This window comes from Limanda limanda, chromosome 10 (assembly GCF_963576545.1).
Source record: "Limanda limanda chromosome 10, fLimLim1.1, whole genome shotgun sequence".
In the NCBI taxonomy this organism is placed as follows: Eukaryota; Metazoa; Chordata; class Actinopteri; order Pleuronectiformes; family Pleuronectidae; genus Limanda; species Limanda limanda.
Window position 1 is genome coordinate 5,270,426 of NC_083645.1, and position 24,994 is coordinate 5,295,419.

At 42.3% G+C, this 24,994-nt stretch overlaps 23 non-coding genes across 23 annotated transcripts; all 23 read right to left on the reverse strand.

Annotated features, from left to right (window-relative positions):
• Positions 1–1,919: 1,919 nt before the first annotated feature.
• On the reverse strand, positions 1,920–1,993 carry trnan-guu (transfer RNA asparagine (anticodon GUU)). The gene has a single exon. It is a non-coding gene; the product is annotated as a tRNA-Asn (tRNA).
• A 314-nt stretch (positions 1,994–2,307) lies between these two features.
• On the reverse strand, positions 2,308–2,381 carry trnan-guu (transfer RNA asparagine (anticodon GUU)). The gene has a single exon. It is a non-coding gene; the product is annotated as a tRNA-Asn (tRNA).
• Positions 2,382–3,452: 1,071 nt separating this feature from the next.
• Positions 3,453–3,526, reverse strand: trnan-guu (transfer RNA asparagine (anticodon GUU)). Its single transcript has one exon. It is a non-coding gene; the product is annotated as a tRNA-Asn (tRNA).
• A 312-nt stretch (positions 3,527–3,838) lies between these two features.
• trnan-guu (transfer RNA asparagine (anticodon GUU)) lies at positions 3,839–3,912 on the reverse strand. Its single transcript has one exon. It is a non-coding gene; the product is annotated as a tRNA-Asn (tRNA).
• Positions 3,913–4,838: 926 nt separating this feature from the next.
• Positions 4,839–4,912, reverse strand: trnan-guu (transfer RNA asparagine (anticodon GUU)). Its single transcript has one exon. It is a non-coding gene; the product is annotated as a tRNA-Asn (tRNA).
• Positions 4,913–5,061: 149 nt separating this feature from the next.
• Positions 5,062–5,135, reverse strand: trnan-guu (transfer RNA asparagine (anticodon GUU)). Its single transcript has one exon. It is a non-coding gene; the product is annotated as a tRNA-Asn (tRNA).
• Positions 5,136–5,672: 537 nt separating this feature from the next.
• Positions 5,673–5,746, reverse strand: trnan-guu (transfer RNA asparagine (anticodon GUU)). Its single transcript has one exon. It is a non-coding gene; the product is annotated as a tRNA-Asn (tRNA).
• Positions 5,747–6,060: 314 nt separating this feature from the next.
• Positions 6,061–6,134, reverse strand: trnan-guu (transfer RNA asparagine (anticodon GUU)). Its single transcript has one exon. It is a non-coding gene; the product is annotated as a tRNA-Asn (tRNA).
• Positions 6,135–6,816: 682 nt separating this feature from the next.
• On the reverse strand, positions 6,817–6,890 carry trnan-guu (transfer RNA asparagine (anticodon GUU)). The gene has a single exon. It is a non-coding gene; the product is annotated as a tRNA-Asn (tRNA).
• Positions 6,891–7,204: 314 nt separating this feature from the next.
• Positions 7,205–7,278, reverse strand: trnan-guu (transfer RNA asparagine (anticodon GUU)). The gene has a single exon. It is a non-coding gene; the product is annotated as a tRNA-Asn (tRNA).
• A 149-nt stretch (positions 7,279–7,427) lies between these two features.
• On the reverse strand, positions 7,428–7,501 carry trnan-guu (transfer RNA asparagine (anticodon GUU)). The gene has a single exon. It is a non-coding gene; the product is annotated as a tRNA-Asn (tRNA).
• A 4,703-nt stretch (positions 7,502–12,204) lies between these two features.
• On the reverse strand, positions 12,205–12,278 carry trnan-guu (transfer RNA asparagine (anticodon GUU)). Its single transcript has one exon. It is a non-coding gene; the product is annotated as a tRNA-Asn (tRNA).
• A 149-nt stretch (positions 12,279–12,427) lies between these two features.
• On the reverse strand, positions 12,428–12,501 carry trnan-guu (transfer RNA asparagine (anticodon GUU)). Its single transcript has one exon. It is a non-coding gene; the product is annotated as a tRNA-Asn (tRNA).
• Positions 12,502–12,815: 314 nt separating this feature from the next.
• On the reverse strand, positions 12,816–12,889 carry trnan-guu (transfer RNA asparagine (anticodon GUU)). Its single transcript has one exon. It is a non-coding gene; the product is annotated as a tRNA-Asn (tRNA).
• Positions 12,890–13,959: 1,070 nt separating this feature from the next.
• On the reverse strand, positions 13,960–14,033 carry trnan-guu (transfer RNA asparagine (anticodon GUU)). Its single transcript has one exon. It is a non-coding gene; the product is annotated as a tRNA-Asn (tRNA).
• Positions 14,034–16,409: 2,376 nt separating this feature from the next.
• trnan-guu (transfer RNA asparagine (anticodon GUU)) lies at positions 16,410–16,483 on the reverse strand. Its single transcript has one exon. It is a non-coding gene; the product is annotated as a tRNA-Asn (tRNA).
• A 537-nt stretch (positions 16,484–17,020) lies between these two features.
• Positions 17,021–17,094, reverse strand: trnan-guu (transfer RNA asparagine (anticodon GUU)). Its single transcript has one exon. It is a non-coding gene; the product is annotated as a tRNA-Asn (tRNA).
• A 1,904-nt stretch (positions 17,095–18,998) lies between these two features.
• trnan-guu (transfer RNA asparagine (anticodon GUU)) lies at positions 18,999–19,072 on the reverse strand. The gene has a single exon. It is a non-coding gene; the product is annotated as a tRNA-Asn (tRNA).
• A 459-nt stretch (positions 19,073–19,531) lies between these two features.
• On the reverse strand, positions 19,532–19,605 carry trnan-guu (transfer RNA asparagine (anticodon GUU)). The gene has a single exon. It is a non-coding gene; the product is annotated as a tRNA-Asn (tRNA).
• Positions 19,606–19,919: 314 nt separating this feature from the next.
• On the reverse strand, positions 19,920–19,993 carry trnan-guu (transfer RNA asparagine (anticodon GUU)). The gene has a single exon. It is a non-coding gene; the product is annotated as a tRNA-Asn (tRNA).
• Positions 19,994–20,142: 149 nt separating this feature from the next.
• On the reverse strand, positions 20,143–20,216 carry trnan-guu (transfer RNA asparagine (anticodon GUU)). Its single transcript has one exon. It is a non-coding gene; the product is annotated as a tRNA-Asn (tRNA).
• Positions 20,217–23,751: 3,535 nt separating this feature from the next.
• trnan-guu (transfer RNA asparagine (anticodon GUU)) lies at positions 23,752–23,825 on the reverse strand. Its single transcript has one exon. It is a non-coding gene; the product is annotated as a tRNA-Asn (tRNA).
• Positions 23,826–23,974: 149 nt separating this feature from the next.
• On the reverse strand, positions 23,975–24,048 carry trnan-guu (transfer RNA asparagine (anticodon GUU)). The gene has a single exon. It is a non-coding gene; the product is annotated as a tRNA-Asn (tRNA).
• Positions 24,049–24,994: the final 946 nt, after the last annotated feature.

The following is a 24,994-nucleotide window of genomic DNA, read 5'->3' on the forward strand; positions in this document are numbered from 1 at the left end:
TAACTAAGGACTTCTTGAAAGAACAGGTGTGAAATGCTGTCTATTTCGCTGCCTTGTTGTTCCATGAGTTTCATCATATGTTTTTCCAACCCTTCCCTATGTTCACAGAAAGAAGATTAGTTTTCAAGATCAAACTAACTATTCTATAAAAGCACATGCGTCCCTGGGTGGGCTTGAACCACCATCCTTTTGGTTAACAGCCGAACGAGCTAACCAATTGCGCCACAGAGACCCCTTACTTTTGTCTGATAGGGGAGTGGCCTAAGACAGCTACCCTGATTTATATGGATTTGTTTGATCTCGTTTTGCATATTGCATTTTCAAACAAAGCTTGTCAAAACAGAAGGCTATTAATGTCTCCTGCTGGCTTATTCTAATTAAAAATTGATAACTAAGGACTTCTTGAAAGAACAGGTGTATAATGCTGTCTATTTCGTTGCCTGCTTGTTCCATGAGTTTCATCGTACGGTTTTCCAACCTTTCCCTATGGTCACAGAAAGAAGATTGGTTTTCAAGATGAAACTAACTATTCTATTCTATAAAAGCACATGCGTCCCTGGGTGGGCTTGAACCACCATCCTTTCGGTTAACAGCCGAACGCGCTAACAAATTGCACCACAGAGACCTCCTTCCTGTAATCTGATAGGGGCGTGGCCTAAGACAGCTACGCCGATTTATATGTATTTGTTTGATCTTGTTTTCCAACCCTTCCCTATGTTCACAGAAAGAAGATTAGTTTTCAAGATCAAACTAACTATTTTATAAAAGCACATGCGTCCCTGGGTGGGCTTGAACCAACATCCTTTCGGTTAACAGCCGAACGCGCTAACCAATTGCGCCACAGAGACCCACTTCCTGTAATCTGATAGGGGCGTGGCCTAAGACAGCTACCCCGATTTATATGTATTTGTTTGATCTTGTTTTCCAACCCTTCCCTCTGTTCACAGAAAGAAGATTGGTTTGCAAGATCAGACTACCTATGTCATGAAAGCACATGCGTCCCTGGGTGGGCTTGAACCACCATCCTTTCGGTTAACAGCCGAACGCGCTAACCAATTGCGTCACAGAGACCTCCTTCCTTTAATCTGATAGGGGCGTGGCCTAAGACAGCTAACCCGATTTATATGGATTTGTTTGATCTCGTTTTGCACATTGCATTTACAAATAAAGCTTGTCAATGCAGAAGCTTGTTATAGTCTCCTACTGGATTTTTCTAATTAAAAATAGATAACTAAGGACTTCTTGAAAGAACAGGTGTATAATGCTGTCTATTTCGTTGCCTGCTTGTTCCGTGAGATTCATCATACAGTTTTCCAACCCTTCCCTCTGTTCACAGAAAGAAGATTGGTTTGCAAGATCAGACTACCTATGTCATGAAAGCACATGCGTCCCTGGGTGGGCTTGAACCACCATCCTTTTGGTTAACAGCCGAACGCACTAACCAATTGCGCCACAGAGACCCCTTACTTTTGTCTGATAGGGGAGTGGCCTAAGACAGCTACCCCGATTTATATGGATTTGTTTGATCTCGTTTTGCATATTGCATTTTCAATCAAAGCTTGTCAATACAGAAGCTTCTTAAAGTGTCCTGCTGGATTTTTCTAATTAAAAATAGATAACTAAGGACTTTTTCAAAGAACAGGTGTGAAATGCTGTCTATTTCGCTGCCTTGTTGTTCCATGAGTTTCATCATATGTTTTTCCAACCCTTCCCTATGTTCACAGAAAGAAGATTAGTTTTCAAGATCAGACTACCTATGTCATGAAAGCACATGCGTCCCTGGGTGGGCTTGAACCACCATCCTTTCGGTTAACAGCCGAACGCGTGAGTTTCATCATACAGTTTTCCAACCCTTCCCTCTGTTCACAGAAAGAAGATTGGTTTTCAAAATCAGACTACCTATGTCATGAAAGCACATGCGTCCCTGGGTGGGCTTGAACCACCATCCTTTCAGTTAACAGCCGAACGCGCTAACCAATTGCGCCACAGAGACCCCTTACTTTTGTCTGATAGGGGAGTGGCCTAAGACAGCTACCCCGATTTATATGGATTTGTTTGATCTCGTTTTGCATATTGCATTTTAAATCAAAGCTTGTCAATACAGAAGCTTCTTAAAGTGTCCTGCTGGATTTTTGTAATTAAAAATAGATAACTAAGGACTTCTTGAAAGAACAGGTGTAAAATGCTGTCTATTTCGCTGCCTTGTTGTTCCATGAGTTTCATCATATGTTTTTCCAACCCTTCCCTATGTTCACAGAAAGAAGATTAGTTTTCAAGATCAAACTAACTATTCTATAAAAGCACATGCGTCCCTGGGTGGGCTTGAACCACCATCCTTTCGGTTAACAGCCGAACGCGCTAACCAATTGCGCCACAGAGACCCACTTCCTGTAATCTGATAGGGGCGTGGCCTAAGACAGCTACCCCGATTTATATGTATTTGTTTGATCTTGTTTTCCAACCCTTCCCTCTGTTCACAGAAAGAAGATTGGTTTGCAAGATCAGACTACCTATGTCATGAAAGCACATGCGTCCCTGGGTGGGCTTGAACCACCATCCTTTCGGTTAACAGCCGAACGCGCTAACCAATTGCGTCACAGAGACCTCCTTCCTTTAATCTGATAGGGGCGTGGCCTAAGACAGCTAACCCGATTTATATGGATTTGTTTGATCTCGTTTTGCACATTGCATTTACAAATAAAGCTTGTCAATGCAGAAGCTTGTTAAAGTCTCCTACTGGATTTTTCTAATTAAAAATAGATAACTAAGGACTTCTTGAAAGAACAGGTGTATAATGCTGTCTATTTCGTTGCCTGCTTGTTCCGTGAGATTCATCATACAGTTTTCCAACCCTTCCCTCTGTTCACAGAAAGAAGATTGGTTTTCAAAATCAGACTACCTATGTCATGGAAGCACATGCGTCCCTGGGTGGGCTTGAACCACCATCCTTTCGGTAAACAGCCGAACTCGCTAACCAATTGCGCCACAGAGACCCCTTACTTTTGTCTGATAGAGGAGTGGCCTAAGACAGCTACCCCGATTTATATGGATTTGTTTGATCTCGTTTTGCATATTGCATTTTTAATCAAAGCTTGTCAATACAGAAGCTTCTTAAAGTGTCCTGCTGGATTTTTCTAATTAAAAATAGATAACTAAGGACTTTTTCAAAGAACAGGTGTGAAATGCTGTCTATTTCGCTGCCTTGTTGTTCCATGAGTTTCATCATATGTTTTTCCAACCCTTCCCTATGTTCACAGAAAGAAGATTAGTTTTCAAGATCAGACTACCTATGTCATGAAAGCACATGCGTCCCTGGGTGGGCTTGAACCACCATCCTTTCGGTTAACAGCCGAACGCGTGAGTTTCATCATACAGTTTTCCAACCCTTCCCTCTGTTCACAGAAAGAAGATTGGTTTTCAAAATCAGACTACCTATGTCATGAAAGCACATGCGTCCCTGGGTGGGCTTGAACCACCATCCTTTCAGTTAACAGCCGAACGCGCTAACCAATTGCGCCACAGAGACCCCTTACTTTTGTCTGATAGGGGAGTGGCCTAAGACAGCTACCCCGATTTATATGGATTTGTTTGATCTCGTTTTGCATATTGCATTTTAAATCAAAGCTTGTCAATACAGAAGCTTCTTAAAGTGTCCTGCTGGATTTTTGTAATTAAAAATAGATAACTAAGGACTTCTTGAAAGAACAGGTGTAAAATGCTGTCTATTTCGCTGCCTTGTTGTTCCATGAGTTTCATCATGTTTTTCCAACCCTTCCCTATGTTCACAGAAAGAAGATTAGTTTTCAAGATCAAACTAACTATTCTATAAAAGCACATGCGTCCCTGGGTGGGCTTGAACCACCATCCTTTCGGTTAACAGCCGAACGCGCTAACCAATTGCGCCACAGAGACCCACTTCCTGTAATCTGATAGGGGCGTGGCCTAAGACAGCTACCCCGATTTATATGTATTTGTTTGATCTTGTTTTCCAACCCTTCCCTCTGTTCACAGAAAGAAGATTGGTTTGCAAGATCAGACTACCTATGTCATGAAAGCACATGCGTCCCTGGGTGGGCTTGAACCACCATCCTTTCGGTTAACAGCCGAACGCGCTAACCAATTGCGTCACAGAGACCTCCTTCCTTTAATCTGATAGGGGCGTGGCCTAAGACAGCTAACCCGATTTATATGGATTTGTTTGATCTCGTTTTGCACATTGCATTTACAAATAAAGCTTGTCAATGCAGAAGCTTGTTAAAGTCTCCTACTGGATTTTTCTAATTAAAAATAGATAACTAAGGACTTCTTGAAAGAACAGGTGTATAATGCTGTCTATTTCGTTGCCTGCTTGTTCCGTGAGATTCATCATACAGTTTTCCAACCCTTCCCTCTGTTCACAGAAAGAAGATTGGTTTTCAAAATCAGACTACCTATGTCATGGAAGCACATGCGTCCCTGGGTGGGCTTGAACCACCATCCTTTCGGTAAACAGCCGAACTCGCTAACCAATTGCGCCACAGAGACCCCTTACTTTTGTCTGATAGAGGAGTGGCCTAAGACAGCTACCCCGATTTATATGGATTTGTTTGATCTCGTTTTGCATATTGCATTTTTAATCAAAGCTTGTCAATACAGAAGCTTCTTAAAGTGTCCTGCTGGATTTTTCTAATTAAAAATAGATAACTAAGGACTTCTTGAAAGAACAGGTGTAAAAGGCTGTCTATTTCGCTGCCTTGTTGTTCCATGAGTTTCATCATATGTTTTTCCAACCCTTCCCTATGTTCACAGAAAGAAGATTAGTTTTCAAGATCAAACTAACTATTCTATAAAAGCACATGCGTCCCTGGGTGGGCTTGAACCACCATCCTTTCGGTTAACAGCCGAACGCGCTAACCAATTGCGCCACAGAGACCCACTTCCTGTAATCTGATAGGGGCGTGGCCTAAGACAGCTACCCCGATTTATATGTATTTGTTTGATCTTGTTTTCCAACCCTTCCCTCTGTTTGCAGAAAGAAGATTGGTTTGCAAGATCAGACTACCTATGTCATGAAAGCACATGCGTCCCTGGGTGGGCTTGAACCACCATCCTTTCAGTTAACAGCCGAACGCGCTAACCAATTGCGCCACAGAGACCCCTTACTTTTGTCTGATAGGGGAGTGGCCTAAGACAGCTACCCCGATTTATATGGATTTGTTTGATCTCGTTTTGCATATTGCATTTTAAATCAAAGCTTGTCAATACAGAAGCTTCTTAAAGTGTCCTGCTGGATTTTTGTAATTAAAAATAGATAACTAAGGTCTTCTTGAAAGAACAGGTGTAAAATGCTGTCTATTTCGCTGCCTTGTTGTTCCATGAGTTTCATCATATGTTTTTCCAACCCTTCCCTATGTTCACAGAAAGAATATTAGTTTTCAAGATCAAACTAACTATTCTATAAAAGCACACGCGTCCCTGGGTAAGCTTGAACCACCATCCTTTCGGTTAACAGCCGAACACGCTAACCAATTGCGCCACAGAGACCCACTTCCTGTAATCTGATAGGGGCGTGGCCTAAGACAGCTACCCCGATTTATATGTATTTGTTTGATCTTGTTTTCCAACCCTTCCCTCTGTTTACAGAAAGAAGATTGGTTTGCAAGATCAGACTACCTATGTCATGAAAGCACATGCGTCCCTGGGTGGGCTTGAACCACCATCCTTTCGGTTAACAGCCGAACGCGCTAACCAATTGCGCCACAGAGACCCCTTACTTTTGTCTGATAGGGGAGTGGCCTAAGACAGCTACCCCGATTTACATGGATTTGTTTGATCTGGTTTTGCATATTACATTTACAAATAAAGCTTGTCAATACACAGGGTTCTTAAAGTCTCCTGCTGGATTTTTCTAATTAAAAATAGATAACTAAGGACTTCTTGAAAGAACAGGTGTATAATGCTGTCTATTTCGTTGCCTGCTTGCTCCATGAGTTTCACCATATGGCGTTCCAACCCTTCCCTATGTTCACAGAAAGAAGATTGGTTTTCAAGATCAAACTACCGCTTCTATAAAAGCACATGCGTCCCTGGGTGGGCTTGAACCACCATCCTTTCGGTTAACAGCCGAACGCGCTAACCAATTGCGCCACAGAGACCCACTTCCTGTAATCTGATAGGGGCGTGGCCTAAGACAGCTACCCCGATTTATATGTATTTGTTTGATCTTGTATTCCAACCCTTCCCTCTGTTTGCAGAAAGAAGATTGGTTTGCAAGATCAGACTACCTATGTCATGAAAGCACATGCGTCCCTGGGTGGGCTTGAACCACCATCCTTTTGGTTAACAGCCGAACGCACTAACCAATTGCGCCACAGAGACCCCTTACTTTTGTCTGATAGGGGAGTGGCCTAAGACAGCTACCCCGATTTATATGGATTTGTTTGATCTCGTTTTGCATATTGCATTTTCAATCAAAGCTTGTCAATACAGAAGCTTCTTAAAGTGTCCTGCTGGATTTTTCTAATTAAAAATAGATAACTAAGGACTTCTTGAAAGAACAGGTGTAAAATGCTGTCTATTTCGCTGCCTTGTTGTTCCATGAGTTTCATCATATGTTTTTCCAACCCTTCCCTATGTTCACAGAAAGAAGATTAGTTTTCAAGATCAGACTACCTATGTCATGAAAGCACATGCGTCCCTGGGTGGGCTTGAACCACCATCCTTTCGGTTAACAGCCGAACGCGTGAGTTTCATCATACAGTTTTCCAACCCTTCCCTCTGTTCACAGAAAGAAGATTGGTTTTCAAAATCAGACTACCTATGTCATGAAAGCACATGCGTCCCTGGGTGGGCTTGAACCACCATCCTTTCAGTTAACAGCCGAACGCGCTAACCAATTGCGCCACAGAGACCCCTTACTTTTGTCTGATAGGGGAGTGGCCTAAGACAGCTACCCCGATTTATATGGATTTGTTTGATCTCGTTTTGCATATTGCATTTTAAATCAAAGCTTGTCAATACAGAAGCTTCTTAAAGTGTCCTGCTGGATTTTTGTAATTAAAAATAGATAACTAAGGACTTCTTGAAAGAACAGGTGTAAAATGCTGTCTATTTCGCTGCCTTGTTGTTCCATGAGTTTCATCATATGTTTTTCCAACCCTTCCCTATGTTCACAGAAAGAATATTAGTTTTCAAGATCAAACTAACTATTCTATAAAAGCACACGCGTCCCTGGGTGGGCTTGAACCACCATCCTTTCGGTTAACAGCCGAACACGCTAACCAATTGCGCCACAGAGACCCACTTCCTGTAATCTGATAGGGGCGTGGCCTAAGACAGCTACCCCGATTTATATGTATTTGTTTGATCTTGTTTTCCAACCCTTCCCTCTGTTTACAGAAAGAAGATTGGTTTGCAAGATCAGACTACCTATGTCATGAAAGCACATGCGTCCCTGGGTGGGCTTGAACCACCATCCTTTCGGTTAACAGCCGAACGCGCTAACCAATTGCGCCACAGAGACCCCTTACTTTTGTCTGATAGGGGAGTGGCCTAAGACAGCTACCCCGATTTACATGGATTTGTTTGATCTGGTTTTGCATATTACATTTACAAATAAAGCTTGTCAATACACAGGGTTCTTAAAGTCTCCTGCTGGATTTTTCTAATTAAAAATAGATAACTAAGGACTTCTTGAAAGAACAGGTGAATAATGCTGTCTATTTCGTTGCCTGCTTGCTCCATGAGTTTCACCATATGGCGTTCCAACCCTTCCCTATGTTCACAGAAAGAAGATTGGTTTTCAAGATCAAACTACCGCTTCTATAAAAGCACATGCGTCCCTGGGTGGGCTTGAACCACCATCCTTTCGGTTAACAGCCGAACGCGCTAACCAATTGTGCCACAGAGATCCACTTCCTGTAATCTGATAGGGGCGTGGCCTAAAACAGCTACCCCGATTCATATGTATTTGTTTGATCTTGTTTTCCAACCCTTCCCTCTGTTCACAGAAAGAAGATTGGTTTTCAAGATCAGACTACCTATGTCATGAAAGCACATGCGTCCCTGGATGGGCTTGAACCACCATCCTTTCGGTTAACAGCCGAATGCGCTAACCAATTGCGCCACAGAAAACCCTTACTTTTGTCTGATAGGGGAGTGGCCTAAGACAGCTACCCTGATTTATATGTATTTGTTTGATCTCGTTTTGCATATTGCATTTTCAAACAAAGCTTGTCAAAACAGAAGGCTATTAATGTCTCCTGCTGGCTTATTCTAATTAAAAATTGATAACTAAGGACTTCTTGAAAGAACAGGTGTATAATGCTGTCTATTTCGTTGCCTGCTTGTTCCATGATTTTCATCGTACGGTTTTCCAACCTTTCCCTATGGTCACAGAAAGAAGATTGGTTTTCAAGATCAAACTAACTATTCTATAAAAGCACATGCGTCCCTGGGTGGGCTTGAACCACCATCCTTTCGGTTAACAGCCGAACGCGCTAACCAATTGCACCACAGAGACCTCCTTCCTGTAATCTGATAGGGGCGTGGCCTAAGACAGCTACCCCGATTTATATGTATTTGTTTGATCTTGTTTTCCAACCCTTCCCTATGTTCACAGAAAGAAGATTAGTTTTCAAGATCAAACTAACTATTTTATAAAAGCACATGCGTCCCTGGGTGGGCTTGAACCAACATCCTTTCAGTTAACAGCCGAACGCGCTAACCAATTGCGCCACAGAGACCTACTTCCTGTAATCTGATAGGGGCGTGGCCTAAGACAGCTAACCCGATTTATATGGATTTGTTTGATCTCGTTTTGCATATTGCATTTTTAATCAAAGCTTGTCAATACAGAAGCTTCTTAAAGTGTCCTGCTGGATTTTTCTAATTAAAAATAGATAACTAAGGACTTCTTGAAAGAACAGGTGTAAAAGGCTGTCTATTTCGCTGCCTTGTTGTTCCATGAGTTTCATCATATGTTTTTCCAACCCTTCCCTCTGTTCACAGAAAGAAGATTGGTTTGCAAGATCAGACTACCTATGTCATGAAAGCACATGCGTCCCTGGGTGGGCTTGAACCACCATCCTTTCGGTTAACAGCCGAACGCGCTAACCAATTGCGTCACAGAGACCTCCTTCCTTTAATCTGATAGGGGCGTGGCCTAAGACAGCTAACCCGATTTATATGGATTTGTTTGATCTCGTTTTGCATATTGCATTTACAAATAAAGCTTGTCAATGCAGAAGCTTGTTAAAGTCTCCTACTGGATTTTTCTAATTAAAAATAGATAACTAAGGACTTCTTGAAAGAACAGGTGTAAAGTGCTGTCTATTTCGCTGCCTTGTTGTTCCATGAGTTTTATCATATGTTTTTCCAACCCTTCCCTATGTTCACAGAAAGAAGATTAGTTTTCAAGATCAAACTAACTATTCTATAAAAGCACATGCGTCCCTGGGTGGGCTTGAACCACCATCCTTTCGGTTAACAGCCGAACGAGCTAACCAATTGCGCCACAGAGACCCCTTACTTTTGTCTGATAGGGGAGTGGCCTAAGACAGCTACCCCGATTTACATGGATTTGTTTGATCTGGTTTTGCATATTACATTTACAAATAAAGCTTGTCAATACACAGGGTTCTTAAAGTCTCCTGCTGGATTTTTCTAATTAAAAATAGATAACTAAGGACTTCTTGAAAGAACAGGTGTAAAATGCTGTCTATTTCGCTGCCTTGTTGTTCCATGAGTTTTATCATATGTTTTTCCAACCCTTCCCTATGTTCACAGAAAGAAGATTAGTTTTCAAGATCAAACTAACTATTCTATAAAAGCACATGCGTCCCTGGGTGGGCTTGAACCACCATCCTTTCGGTTAACAGCCGAACGCGCTAACCAATTGTGCCACAGAGACCCACTTCCTGTAATCTGATAGGGGCGTGGCCTAATACAGCTACCCCGATTCATATGTATTTGTTTGATCTTGTTTTCCAACCCTTCCCTCTGTTCACAGAAAGAAGAATGGTTTTCAAAATCAGACTACTTATGTCATGAAAGCACATGCGTCCATGGGTGGGCTTGAACCACCATCCTTTCGGTTAACAGCCGAACGCGCCAACCAATTGCGCCACAGAGACCCCTTACTTTTGTCTGATAGGGGAGTGGCCTAACACAGCTACCCCGATTTATATGGATTTGTTTGATCTCGTTTTGCATATTGCATTTTAAATAAAAGCTTGTCAATACAGAAGCTTCTTAAAGTGTCCTGCTGGATTTTTCTAATTAAAAATAGATAACTAAGGACTTCTTGAAAGAACAGGTGTAAAAGGCTGTCTATTTCGCTGCCTTGTTGTTCCATGAGTTTCATCATATGTTTTTCCAACCCTTCCCTCTGTTCACAGAAAGAAGATTGGTTTGCAAGATCAGACTACCTATGTCATGAAAGCACATGCGTCCCTGGGTGGGCTTGAACCACCATCCTTTCGGTTAACAGCCGAACGCGCTAACCAATTGCGTCACAGAGACCTCCTTCCTTTAATCTGATAGGGGCGTGGCCTAAGACAGCTAACCCGATTTATATGGATTTGTTTGATCTCGTTTTGCATATTGCATTTACAAATAAAGCTTGTCAATGCAGAAGCTTGTTAAAGTCTCCTACTGGATTTTTCTAATTAAAAATAGATAACTAAGGACTTCTTGAAAGAACAGGTGTAAAATGCTGTCTATTTCGCTGCCTTGTTGTTCCATGAGTTTTATCATATGTTTTTCCAACCCTTCCCTATGTTCACAGAAAGAAGATTAGTTTTCAAGATCAAACTAACTATTCTATAAAAGCACATGCGTCCCTGGGTGGGCTTGAACCACCATCCTTTCGGTTAACAGCCGAACGAGCTAACCAATTGCGCCACAGAGACCCCTTACTTTTGTCTGATAGGGGAGTGGCCTAAGACAGCTACCCCGATTTACATGGATTTGTTTGATCTGGTTTTGCATATTACATTTACAAATAAAGCTTGTCAATACACAGGGTTCTTAAAGTCTCCTGCTGGATTTTTCTAATTAAAAATAGATAACTAAGGACTTCTTGAAAGAACAGGTGTATAATGCTGTCTATTTCGTTGCCTGCTTGCTCCATGAGTTTCACCATATGGCGTTCCAACCCTTCCCTATGTTCACAGAAAGAAGATTGGTTTTCAAGATCAAACTACCGCTTCTATAAAAGCAGATGAGTCCCTGGGTGGGCTTGAACCACCATCCTTTCAGTTAACAGCTGAACTCGCTAACCAATTGCCCCACAGAGACCCCCTTCCTGTAATCTGATAGGGGCGTGGCCTAAGACAGCTACCCCGATTTATATGGATTTGTTTGATCTCGTTTTGCATATTGCATTTACAAATAAAGCTTGTCAATGCAGAAGCTTGTTAAAGTCTCCTACTGGATTTTTCTAATTAAAAATAGATAACTAAGGACTTCTTGAAAGAACAGGTGTATAATGCTGTCTATTTCGTTGCCTGCTTGTTCCGTGAGTTTCATCATACAGTTTTCCAACCCTTACCTCTGTTCACAGAAAGAAGAATGGTTTTCAAAATCAGACTACTTATGTCATGAAAGCACATGCGTCCATGGGTGGGCTTAAACCACCATCCTTTCGGTTAACAGCCGAACGCGCCAACCAATTGCGCCACAGAGACCCACTTCCTGTAATCTGATAGGGGCGTGGCCTAAAACAGCTACCCCGATTTATATGTATTTGTTTGATCTTGTTTTCCAACCCTTCCCTCTGTTCACAGAAAGAAGATTGGTTTGCAAGATCAGACTACCTATGTCATGAAAGCACATGCGTCCCTGGGTGGGCTTGAACCACCATCCTTTCGGTTAACAGCCGAACGCGCTAACCAATTGCGCCACGGAGACCCACTTCCTGTAATCTGATAGGGGCGTGGCCTAAGACAGCTAACCCGATTTATATGGATTTGTTTGATCTCGTTTTGCATATTGCATTTTTAATCAAAGCTTGTCAATACAGAAGCTTCTTAAAGTGTCCTGCTGGATTTTTCTAATTAAAAATAGATAACTAAGGACTTCTTGAAAGAACAGGTGTAAAAGGCTGTCTATTTCGCTGCCTTGTTGTTCCATGAGTTTCATCATATGTTTTTCCAACCCTTCCCTATGTTCACAGAAAGAAGATTAGTTTTCAAGATCAAACTAACTATTCTATAAAAGCACATGCGTCCCTGGGTGGGCTTGAACCACCATCCTTTCGGTTAACAGCCGAACGCGCTAACCAATTGCGCCACAGAGACCCACTTCCTGTAATCTGATAGGGGCGTGGCCTAAGACAGCTACCCCGATTTATATGTATTTGTTTGATCTTGTTTTCCAACCCTTCCCTCTGTTTACAGAAAGAAGATTGGTTTGCAAGATCAGACTACCTATGTCATGAAAGCACATGCGTCCCTGGGTGGGCTTGAACCACCATCCTTTCGGTTAACAGCCGAACGCGCTAACCAATTGCGCCACAGAGACCACTTACTTTTGTCTGATAGGGGAGTGGCCTAAGACAGCTACCCCGATTTACATGGATTTGTTTGATCTGGTTTTGCATATTACATTTACAAATAAAGCTTGTCAATACACAGGGTTCTTAAAGTCTCCTGCTGGATTTTTCTAATTAAAAATAGATAACTAAGGACTTCTTGAAAGAACAGGTGTATAATGCTGTCTATTTCGTTGCCTGCTTGCTCCATGAGTTTCACCATATGGCGTTCCAACCCTTCCCTATGTTCACAGAAAGAAGATTGGTTTTCAAGATCAAACTACCGCTTCTATAAAAGCACATGCGTCCCTGGGTGGGCTTGAACCACCACCCTTTCGGTTAACAGCCGAACGCGCTAACCAATTGCGCCACAGAGACCCACTTCCTGTAATCTGATAGGGGCGTGGCCTAAGACAGCTACCCCGATTTATATGTATTTGTTTGATCTTGTATTCCAACCCTTCCCTCTGTTTGCAGAAAGAAGATTGGTTTGCAAGATCAGACTACCTATGTCATGAAAGCACATGCGTCCCTGGGTGGGCTTGAACCACCATCCTTTTGGTTAACAGCCGAACGCACTAACCAATTGCGCCACAGAGACCCCTTACTTTTGTCTGATAGGGGAGTGGCCTAAGACAGCTACCCCGATTTATATGGATTTGTTTGATCTCGTTTTGCATATTGCATTTTCAATCAAAGCTTGTCAATACAGAAGCTTCTTAAAGTGTCCTGCTGGATTTTTCTAATTAAAAATAGATAACTAAGGACTTCTTGAAAGAACAGGTGTAAAATGCTGTCTATTTCGCTGCCTTGTTGTTCCATGAGTTTCATCATATGTTTTTCCAACCCTTCCCTATGTTCACAGAAAGAAGATTAGTTTTCAAGATCAGACTACCTATGTCATGAAAGCACATGCGTCCCTGGGTGGGCTTGAACCACCATCCTTTCGGTTAACAGCCGAACGCGTGAGTTTCATCATACAGTTTTCCAACCCTTCCCTCTGTTCACAGAAAGAAGATTGGTTTTCAAAATCAGACTACCTATGTCATGAAAGCACATGCGTCCCTGGGTGGGCTTGAACTACCATCCTTTCAGTTAACAGCCGAACGCGCTAACCAATTGCGCCACAGAGACCCCTTACTTTTGTCTGATAGGGGAGTGGCCTAAGACAGCTACCCCGATTTATATGGATTTGTTTGATCTCGTTTTGCATATTGCATTTTAAATCAAAGCTTGTCAATACAGAAGCTTCTTAAAGTGTCCTGCTGGATTTTTGTAATTAAAAATAGATAACTAAGGACTTCTTGAAAGAACAGGTGTAAAATGCTGTCTATTTCGCTGCCTTGTTGTTCCATGAGTTTCATCATATGTTTTTCCAACCCTTCCCTATGTTCACAGAAAGAATATTAGTTTTCAAGATCAAACTAACTATTCTATAAAAGCACACGCGTCCCTGGGTGGGCTTGAACCACCATCCTTTCGGTTAACAGCCGAACACGCTAACCAATTGCGCCACAGAGACCCCTTACTTTTGTCTGATAGGGGAGTGGCCTAACACAGCTACCCCGATTTATATGGATTTGTTTGATCTCGTTTTGCATATTGCATTTTAAATAAAAGCTTGTCAATACAGAAGCTTCTTAACGTGTCCTGCTGGATTTTTCTAATTAAAAATAGATAACTAAGGACTTCTTGAAAGAACAGGTGTGAAATGCTGTCTATTTCGCTGCCTTGTTGTTCCATGAGTTTCATCATATGTTTTTCCAACCCTTCCCTATGTTCACAGAAAGAAGATTAGTTTTCAAGATCAAACTAACTATTCTATAAAAGCACATGCGTCCCTGGATGGGCTTGAACCACCATCCTTTCGGTTAACAGCCGAACGCGCTAACCAATTGTGCCACAGAGACCCACTTCCTGTAATCTGATAGGGGCGTGGCCTAAAACAGCTACCCCGATTTATATGTATTTGTTTGATCTTGTTTTCCAACCCTTCCCTCTGTTCACAGAAAGAAGATTGGTTTTCAAGATCAGACTACCTATGTCATGAAAGCACATGCGTCCCTGGGTGGGCTTGAACCACCATCCTTTCGGTTAACAGCCGAATGCACTAACCAATTGCGCCACAGAAAACCCTTACTTTTGTCTGATAGGGGAGTGGCCTAAGACAGCTACCCTGATTTATATGGATTTGTTTGATCTCGTTTTGCATATTGCATTTTCAAACAAAGCTTGTCAAAACAGAAGGCTATTAATGTCTCCTGCTGGCTTATTCTAATTAAAAATTGATAACTAAGGACTTCTTGAAAGAACAGGTGTATAATGCTGTCTATTTCGTTGCCTGCTTGTTCCATGAGTTTCATCGTACGGTTTTCCAACCTTTCCCTATGGTCACAGAAAGAAGATTGGTTTTCAAGATCAAACTAACTATTCTATTCTATAAAAGCACATGCGTCCCTGGGTGGGCTTGAACCACCATCCTTTCGGTTAACAGCCGAACGCGCTAACCAATTGCACCACAGAGACCTCCTTCCTGTAATCTGATAGGGGCGTGGCCTAAGACAGCTACCCCGATTTATATGTATTTGTTTGATCTTGTTTTCCAACCCTTCCCTATGTTCACAGAAAGAAGATTAGTTTTCAAGATCAAACTAACTATTTTATAAAAGCACATGCGTCCCTGGGTGGGCTTGAACCAACATCCTTTCGGTTAACAGCCGAACGCGCTAACCAATTGCGCCACAGAGACCCACTTCCTGTAATCTGATAGGGGCGTGGCCTAAGACAGCTACCCTGATTTATATGTATTTGTTTGATCTTGTTTTCCAACCCTTCCCTCTGTTCACAGAAAGAAGATTGGTTTGCAAGATCAGACTACCTATGTCATGAAAGCACATGCGTCCCTGGGTGGGCTTGAACCACCATCCTTTCGGTTAACAGCCGAACGCGCTAACCAATTGCGTCACAGAGACCTCCTTCCTTTAATCTGATAGGGGCGTGGCCTAAGACAGCTAACCCGATTTATATGGATTTGTTTGATCTCGTTTTGCACATTGCATTTACAAATAAAGCTTGTCAATGCAGAAGCTTGTTAAAGTCTCCTACTGGATTTTTCTAATTAAAAATAGATAACTAAGGACTTCTTGAAAGAACAGGTGTATAATGCTGTCTATTTCGTTGCCTGCTTGTTCCGTGAGTTTCATCATACAGTTTTCCAACCCTTCCCTCTGTTCACAGAAAGAAGATTGGTTTTCAAAATCAGACTACCTATGTCATGGAAGCACATGCGTCCCTGGGTGGGCTTGAACCACCATCCTTTCGGTTAACAGCCGAACGCACTAACCAATTGCGCCACAGAGACCCACTTCCTGTAATCTGATAGGGGCGTGGCCTAAGACAGCTACCCTGATTTATATGTATTTGTTTGATCTTGTTTTCCAACCCTTCCCTCTGTTCGCAGAAAGAAGATTGGTTTGCAAGATCAGACTACCTATGTCATGAAAGCACATGCGTCCCTGGGTGGGCTTGAACCACCATCCTTTTGGTTAACAGCCGAACGCACTAACCAATTGCGCCACAGAGACCCCTTACTTTTGTCTGATAGGGGAGTGGCCTAAGACAGCTACCCCGATTTATATGGATTTGTTTGATCTCGTTTTGCATATTGCATTTTCAATCAAAGCTTGTCAATACAGAAGCTTCTTAAAGTGTCCTGCTGGATTTTTCTAATTAAAAATAGATAACTAAGGACTTTTTCAAAGAACAGGTGTGAAATGCTGTCTATTTCGCTGCCTTGTTGTTCCATGAGTTTCATCATATGTTTTTCCAACCCTTCCCTATGTTCACAGAAAGAAGATTAGTTTTCAAGATCAGACTACCTATGTCATGAAAGCACATGCGTCCCTGGGTGGGCTTGAACCACCATCCTTTCGGTTAACAGCCGAACGCGCTAACCAATTGCGCCACAGAGACCCCTTACTTTTGTCTGATAGGGGAGTGGCCTAAGACAGCTACCCCGATTTATATGGATTTGTTTGATCTCGTTTTGCATATTGCATTTTAAATCAAAGCTTGTCAATACAGAAGCTTCTTAAAGTGTCCTGCTGGATTTTTCTAATTAAAAATAGATAACTAAGGACTTCTTGAAAGAACAGGTGTAAAATGCTGTCTATTTCGCTGCCTTGTTGTTCCATGACTTTCATCATATGTTTTTCCAACCCTTCCCTATGTTCACAGAAAGAAGATTAGTTTTCAAGATCAAACTAACTATTCTATAAAAGCACACGCGTCCCTGGGTGGGCTTGAACCACCATCCTTTCGGTTAACAGCCGAACACGCTATCCAATTGCGCCACAGAGACCCACTTCCTGTAATCTGATAGGGGCGTGGCCTAAGACAGCTACCCCGATTTATATGTATTTGTTTGATCTTGTTTTCCAACCCTTCCCTCTGTTCACAGAAAGAAGATTGGTTTGCAAGATCAGACTACCTATGTCATGAAAGCACATGCATCCCTGGGTGGGCTTGAACCACCATCCTTTCGGTTAACAGCCGAACGCGCTAACCAATTGCGCCACAGAGACCCCTTACTTTTGTCTGATAGGGGAGTGGCCTAAGACAGCTACCCCGATTTACATGGATTTGTTTGATCTGGTTTTGCATATTACATTTACAAATAAAGCTTGTCAATACACAGGGTTCTTAAAGTCTCCTGCTGGATTTTTCTAATTAAAAATAGATAACTAAGGACTTCTTGAAAGAACAGGTGTATAATGCTGTCTATTTCGTTGCCTGCTTGCTCCATGAGTTTCACCATATGGCGTTCCAACCCTTCCCTATGTTCACAGAAAGAAGATTGGTTTTCAAGATCAAACTACCGCTTCTATAAAAGCACATGCGTCCCTGGGTGGGCTTGAACCACCATCCTTTCGGTTAACAGCCGAACGCGCTAACCAATTGTGCCACAGAGACCCACTTCCTGTAATCTGATAGGGGCGTGGCCTAAAACAGCTACCCCGATTCATATGTATTTGTTTGATCTTGTTTTCCAACCCTTCCCTCTGTTCACAGAAAGAAGATTGGTTTTCAAGATCAGACTACCTATGTCATGAAAGCACATGCGTCCCTGGATGGGCTTGAACCACCATCCTTTCGGTTAACAGCCGAATGCGCTAACCAATTGCGCCACAGAAAACCCTTACTTTTGTCTGATAGGGGAGTGGCCTAAGACAGCTACCCTGATTTATATGTATTTGTTTGATCTCGTTTTGCATATTGCATTTTCAAACAAAGCTTGTCAAAACAGAAGGCTATTAATGTCTCCTGCTGGCTTATTCTAATTAAAAATTGATAACTAAGGACTTCTTGAAAGAACAGGTGTATAATGCTGTCTATTTCGTTGCCTGCTTGTTCGATGATTTTCATCGTACGGTTTTCCAACCTTTCCCTATGGTCACAGAAAGAAGATTGGTTTTCAAGATCAAACTAACTATTCTATAAAAGCACATGCGTCCCTGGGTGGGCTTGAACCACCATCCTTTCGGTTAACAGCCGAACGCACTAACCAATTGCACCACAGAGACCTCCTTCCTGTAATCTGATAGGGGCGTGGCCTAAGACAGCTACCCCGATTTATATGTATTTGTTTGATCTTGTTTTCCAACCCTTCCCTATGTTCACAGAAAGAAGATTAGTTTTCAAGATCAAACTAACTATTTTATAAAAGCACATGCGTCCCTGGGTGGGCTTGAACCAACATCCTTTCGGTTAACAGCCGAACGCGCTAACCAATTGCGCCACAGAGACCCACTTCCTGTAATCTGATAGGGGCGTGGCCTAAGACAGCTACCCCGATTTATATGTATTTGTTTGATCTTGTTTTCCAACCCTTCCCTCTGTTCACAGAAAGAAGATTGGTTTGCAAGATCAGACTACCTATGTCATGAAAGCACATGCGTCCCTGGGTGGGCTTGAACCACCATCCTTTCGGTTAACAGCCGAACGTGCTAACCAATTGCGCCACAGAGACCCCTTACTTTTGTCTGATAGGGGAGTGGCCTAAGACAGCTACCCCGATTTATATGGATTTGTTTGATCTCGTTTTGCATATTGCATTTTCAATCAAAGCTTGTCAATACAGAAGCTTCTTAAAGTGTCCTGCTGGATTTTTCTAATTAAAAATAGATAACTAAGGACTTTTTCAAAGAACAGGTGTGAAATGCTGTCTATTTCGCTGCCTTGTTGTTCCATGAGTTTCATCATATGTTTTTCCAACCCTTCCCTATGTTCACAGAAAGAAGATTAGTTTTCAAGATCAGACTACCTATGTCATGAAAGCACATGCGTCCCTGGGTGGGCTTGAACCACCATCCTTTCGGTTAACAGCCGAACGCGTGAGTTTCATCATACAGTTTTCCAACCCTTCCCTCTGTTCACAGAAAGAAGATTGGTTTTCAAAATCAGACTACCTATGTCATGAAAGCACATGCGTCCCTGGGTGGGCTTGAACCACCATCCTTTCAGTTAACAGCCGAACGCGCTAACCAATTGCGCCACAGAGACCCCTTACTTTTGTCTGATAGGGGAGTGGCCTAAGACAGCTACCCCGATTTATATGGATTTGTTTGATCTCGTTTTGCATATTGCATTTTAAATCAAAGCTTGTCAATACAGAAGCTTCTTAAAGTGTCCTGCTGGATTTTTGTAATTAAAAATAGATAACTAAGGACTTCTTGAAAGAACAGGTGTAAAATGCTGTCTATTTCGCTGCCTTGTTGTTCCATGAGTTTCATCATATGTTTTTCCAACCCTTCCCTATGTTCACAGAAAGAAGATTAGTTTTCAAGATCAGACTACCTATGTCATGAAAGCACATGCGTCCCTGGGTGGGCTTGAACCACCATCCTTTCGGTTAACAGCCGAACGCGTGAGTTTCATCATACAGTTTTCCAACCCTTCCCTCTGTTCACAGAAAGAAGATTGGTTTTCAAAATCAGACTACCTATGTCATGAAAGCACATGCGTCCCTGGGTGGGCTTGAACCACCATCCTTTCAGTTAACAGCCGAACGCGCTAACCAATTGCGCCACAGAGACCCCTTACTTTTGTCTGATAGGGGAGTGGCCTAAGACAGCTACCCCGATTTATATGGATTTGTTTGATCTCGTTTTGCATATTGCATTTTAAATCAAAGCTTGTCAATACAGAAGCTTCTTAAAGTGTCCTGCTGGATTTTTGTAATTAAAAATAGATAACTAAGGACTTCTTGAAAGAACAGGTGTAAAATGCTGTCTATTTCGCTGCCTTGTTGTTCCATGAGTTTCATCATATGTTTTTCCAACCCTTCCCTATGTTCACAGAAAGAATATTAGTTTTCAAGATCAAACTAACTATTCTATAAAAGCACACGCGTCCCTGGGTGGGCTTGAACCACCATCCTTTCGGTTAACAGCCGAACACGCTAACCAATTGCGCCACAGAGACCCACTTCCTGTAATCTGATAGGGGCGTGGCCTAAGACAGCTACCCCGATTTATATGTATTTGTTTGATCTTGTTTTCCAACCCTTCCCTCTGTTTACAGAAAGAAGATTGGTTTGCAAGATCAGACTACCTATGTCATGAAAGCACATGCGTCCCTGGGTGGGCTTGAACCACCATCCTTTCGGTTAACAGCCGAACGCGCTAACCAATTGCGCCACAGAGACCCCTTACTTTTGTCTGATAGGGGAGTGGCCTAAGACAGCTACCCCGATTTACATGGATTTGTTTGATCTGGTTTTGCATATTACATTTACAAATAAAGCTTGTCAATACACAGGGTTCTTAAAGTCTCCTGCTGGATTTTTCTAATTAAAAATAGATAACTAAGGACTTCTTGAAAGAACAGGTGAATAATGCTGTCTATTTCGTTGCCTGCTTGCTCCATGAGTTTCACCATATGGCGTTCCAACCCTTCCCTATGTTCACAGAAAGAAGATTGGTTTTCAAGATCAAACTACCGCTTCTATAAAAGCACATGCGTCCCTGGGTGGGCTTGAACCACCATCCTTTCGGTTAACAGCCGAACGCGCTAACCAATTGTGCCACAGAGACCCACTTCCTGTAATCTGATAGGGGCGTGGCCTAAAACAGCTACCCCGATTCATATGTATTTGTTTGATCTTGTTTTCCAACCCTTCCCTCTGTTCACAGAAAGAAGATTGGTTTTCAAGATCAGACTACCTATGTCATGAAAGCACATGCGTCCCTGGATGGGCTTGAACCACCATCCTTTCGGTTAACAGCCGAATGCGCTAACCAATTGCGCCACAGAAAACCCTTACTTTTGTCTGATAGGGGAGTGGCCTAAGACAGCTACCCTGATTTATATGTATTTGTTTGATCTCGTTTTGCATATTGCATTTTCAAACAAAGCTTGTCAAAACAGAAGGCTATTAATGTCTCCTGCTGGCTTATTCTAATTAAAAATTGATAACTAAGGACTTCTTGAAAGAACAGGTGTATAATGCTGTCTATTTCGTTGCCTGCTTGTTCCATGATTTTCATCGTACGGTTTTCCAACCTTTCCCTATGGTCACAGAAAGAAGATTGGTTTTCAAGATCAAACTAACTATTCTATAAAAGCACATGCGTCCCTGGTTGGGCTTGAACCACCATCCTTTCGGTTAACAGCCGAACGCGCTAACCAATTGCACCACAGAGACCTCCTTCCTGTAATCTGATAGGGGCGTGGCCTAAGACAGCTACCCCGATTTATATGTATTTGTTTGATCTTGTTTTCCAACCCTTCCCTATGTTCACAGAAAGAAGATTAGTTTTCAAGATCAAACTAACTATTTTATAAAAGCACAAGCGTCCCTGGGTGGGCTTGAACCAACATCCTTTCGGTTAACAGCCGAACGCGCTAACCAATTGCGCCACAGAGACCTACTTCCTGTAATCTGATAGGGGCGTGGCCTAAGACAGCTACCCCGATTTATATGTATTTGTTTGATCTTGTTTTCCAACCCTTCCCTCTGTTCACACAAAGAAGATTGGTTTGCAAGATCAGACTACCTATGTCATGAAAGCACATGCGTCCCTGGGTGGGCTTGAACCACCATCCTTTCGGTTAACAGCCGAACGCGCTAACCAATTGCGTCACAGAGACCTCCTTCCTTTAATCTGATAGGGGCGTGGCCTAAGACAGCTAACCCGATTTATATGGATTTGTTTGATCTCGTTTTGCATATTGCATTTTTAATCAAAGCTTTTCAATACAGAAGCTTCTTAAAGTGTCCTGCTGGATTTTTCTAATTAAAAATAGATAACTAAGGACTTCTTGAAAGAACAGGTGTAAAAGGCTGTCTATTTCGCTGCCTTGTTGTTCCATGAGTTTCATCATATGTTTTTCCAACCCTTCCCTCTGTTCACAGAAAGAAGATTGGTTTGCAAGATCAGACTACCTATGTCATGAAAGCACATGCGTCCCTGGGTGGGCTTGAACCACCATCCTTTCGGTTAACAGCCGAACGCGCTAACCAATTGCGTCACAGAGACCTCCTTTCTTTAATCTGATAGGGGCGTGGCCTAAGACAGCTAACCCGATTTATATGGATTTGTTTGATCTCGTTTTGCATATTGCATTTACAAATAAAGCTTGTCAATGCAGAAGCTTGTTAAAGTCTCCTACTGGATTTTTCTAATTAAAAATAGATAACTAAGGACTTCTTCAAAGAACAGGTGTAAAATGCTGTCTATTTCGCTGCCTTGTTGTTCCATGAGTTTTATCATATGTTTTTCCAACCCTTCCCTATGTTCACAGAAAGAAGATTAGTTTTCAAGATCAAACTAACTATTCTATAAAAGCACATGCGTCCCTGGGTGGGCTTGAACCACCATCCTTTCGGTTAACAGCCGAACGAGCTAACCAATTGCGCCACAGAGACCCCTTACTTTTGTCTGATAGGGGAGTGGCCTAAGACAGCTACCCCGATTTACATGGATTTGTTTGATCTGGTTTTGCATATTACATTTACAAATAAAGCTTGTCAATACACAGGGTTCTTAAAGTCTCCTGCTGGATTTTTCTAATTAAAAATAGATAACTAAGGACTTCTTGAAAGAACAGGTGTATAATGCTGTCTATTTCGTTGCCTGCTTGCTCCATGAGTTTCACCATATGGCGTTCCAACCCTTCCCTATGTTCACAGAAAGAAGATTGGTTTTCAAGATCAAACTACCGCTTCTATAAAAGCACATGCGTCCCTGGGTGGGCTTGAACCACCATCCTTTCGGTTAACAGCCGAACGCGCTAACCAATTGTGCCACAGAGACCCACTTCCTGTAATCTGATAGGGGCGTGGCCTAAAACAGCTACCCTGATTCATATGTATTTGTTTGATCTTGTTTTCCAACCCTTCCCTCTGTTCACAGAAAGAAGAATGGTTTTCAAAATCAGACTTCTTATGTCATGAAAGCACATGCGTCCATGGGTGGGCTTGAACCACCATCCTTTCGGTTAACAGCCGAACGCGCCAACCAATTGCGCCACAGAGACCCCTTACTTTTGTCTGATAGGGGAGTGGCCTAACACAGCTACCCCGATTTATATGGATTTGTTTGATCTCGTTTTGCATATTGCATTTTAAATAAAAGCTTGTCAATACAGAAGCTTCTTAACGTGTCCTGCTGGATTTTTCTAATTAAAAATAGATAACTAAGGACTTTTTCAAAGAACAGGTGTGAAATGCTGTCTATTTCGCTGCCTTGTTGTTCCATGAGTTTCATCATATGTTTTTCCAACCCTTCCCTATGTTCACAGAAAGAAGATTAGTTTTCAAGATCAGACTACCTATGTCATGAAAGCACATGCGTCCCTGGGTGGGCTTGAACCACCATCCTTTCGGTTAACAGCCGAACTCGTAACCAATTGCGCCACAGAGACCCCTTACTTTTGTCTGATAGGGGAGTGGCCTAAGACAGCTACCCCGATTTATATGGATTTGTTTGATCTCGTTTTGCATATTGCATTTTAAATCAAAGCTTGTCAATACAGAAGCTTCTTAAAGTGTCCTGCTGGATTTTTCTAATTAAAAATAGATAACTAAGGACTTCTTGAAAGAACAGGTGTAAAATGCTGTCTATTTCGCTGCCTTGTTGTTCCATGAGTTTCATCATATGTTTTTCCAACCCTTCCCTATGTTCACAGAAAGAAGATTAGTTTTCAAAATCAAACTAACTATTCTATAAAAGCACACGCGTCCCTGGGTGGGCTTGAACCACCATCCTTTCGGTTAACAGCCGAACACGCTAACCAATTGCGCCACAGAGACCCACTTCCTGTAATCTGATAGGGGCGTGGCCTAAGACAGCTACCCCGATTTATATGTATTTGTTTGATCTTGTTTTCCAACCCTTCCCTCTGTTCACAGAAAGAAGATTGGTTTGCAAGATCAGACTACCTATGTCATGAAAGCACATGCGTCCCTGGGTGGGCTTGAACCACCATCCTTTCGGTTAACAGCCGAACGCGCTAACCAATTGCGCCACAGAGACCCCTTACTTTTGTCTGATAGGGGAGTGGCCTAAGACAGCTACCCCGATTTACATGGATTTGTTTGATCTGGTTTTGCATATTACATTTACAAATAAAGCTTGTCAATACACAGGGTTCTTAAAGTCTCCTGCTGGATTTTTCTAATTAAAAATAGATAACTAAGGACTTCTTGAAAGAACAGGTGTATAATGCTGTCTATTTCGTTGCCTGCTTGCTCCATGAGTTTCACCATATGGCGTTCCAACCCTTCCCTATGTTCACAGAAAGAAGATTGGTTTTCAAGATCAAACTACCGCTTCTATAAAAGCACATGCGTCCCTGGGTGGGCTTGAACCACCATCCTTTCGGTTAACAGCCGAACGCGCTAACCAATTGTGCCACAGAGACCCACTTCCTGTAATCTGATAGGGGCGTGGCCTAAAACAGCTACCCCGATTCATATGTATTTGTTTGATCTTGTTTTCCAACCCTTCCCTCTGTTCACAGAAAGAAGATTGGTTTTCAAGATCAGACTACCTATGTCATGAAAGCACATGCGTCCCTGGATGGGCTTGAACCACCATCCTTTCGGTTAACAGCCGAATGCGCTAACCAATTGCGCCACAGAAAACCCTTACTTTTGTCTGATAGGGGAGTGGCCTAAGACAGCTACCCTGATTTATATGTATTTGTTTGATCTCGTTTTGCATATTGCATTTTCAAACAAAGCTTGTCAAAACAGAAGGCTATTAATGTCTCCTGCTGGCTTATTCTAATTAAAAATTGATAACTAAGGACTTCTTGAAAGAACAGGTGTATAATGCTGTCTATTTCGTTGCCTGCTTGTTCGATGATTTTCATCGTACGGTTTTCCAACCTTTCCCTATGGTCACAGAAAGAAGATTGGTTTTCAAGATCAAACTAACTATTCTATAAAAGCACATGCGTCCCTGGGTGGGCTTGAAC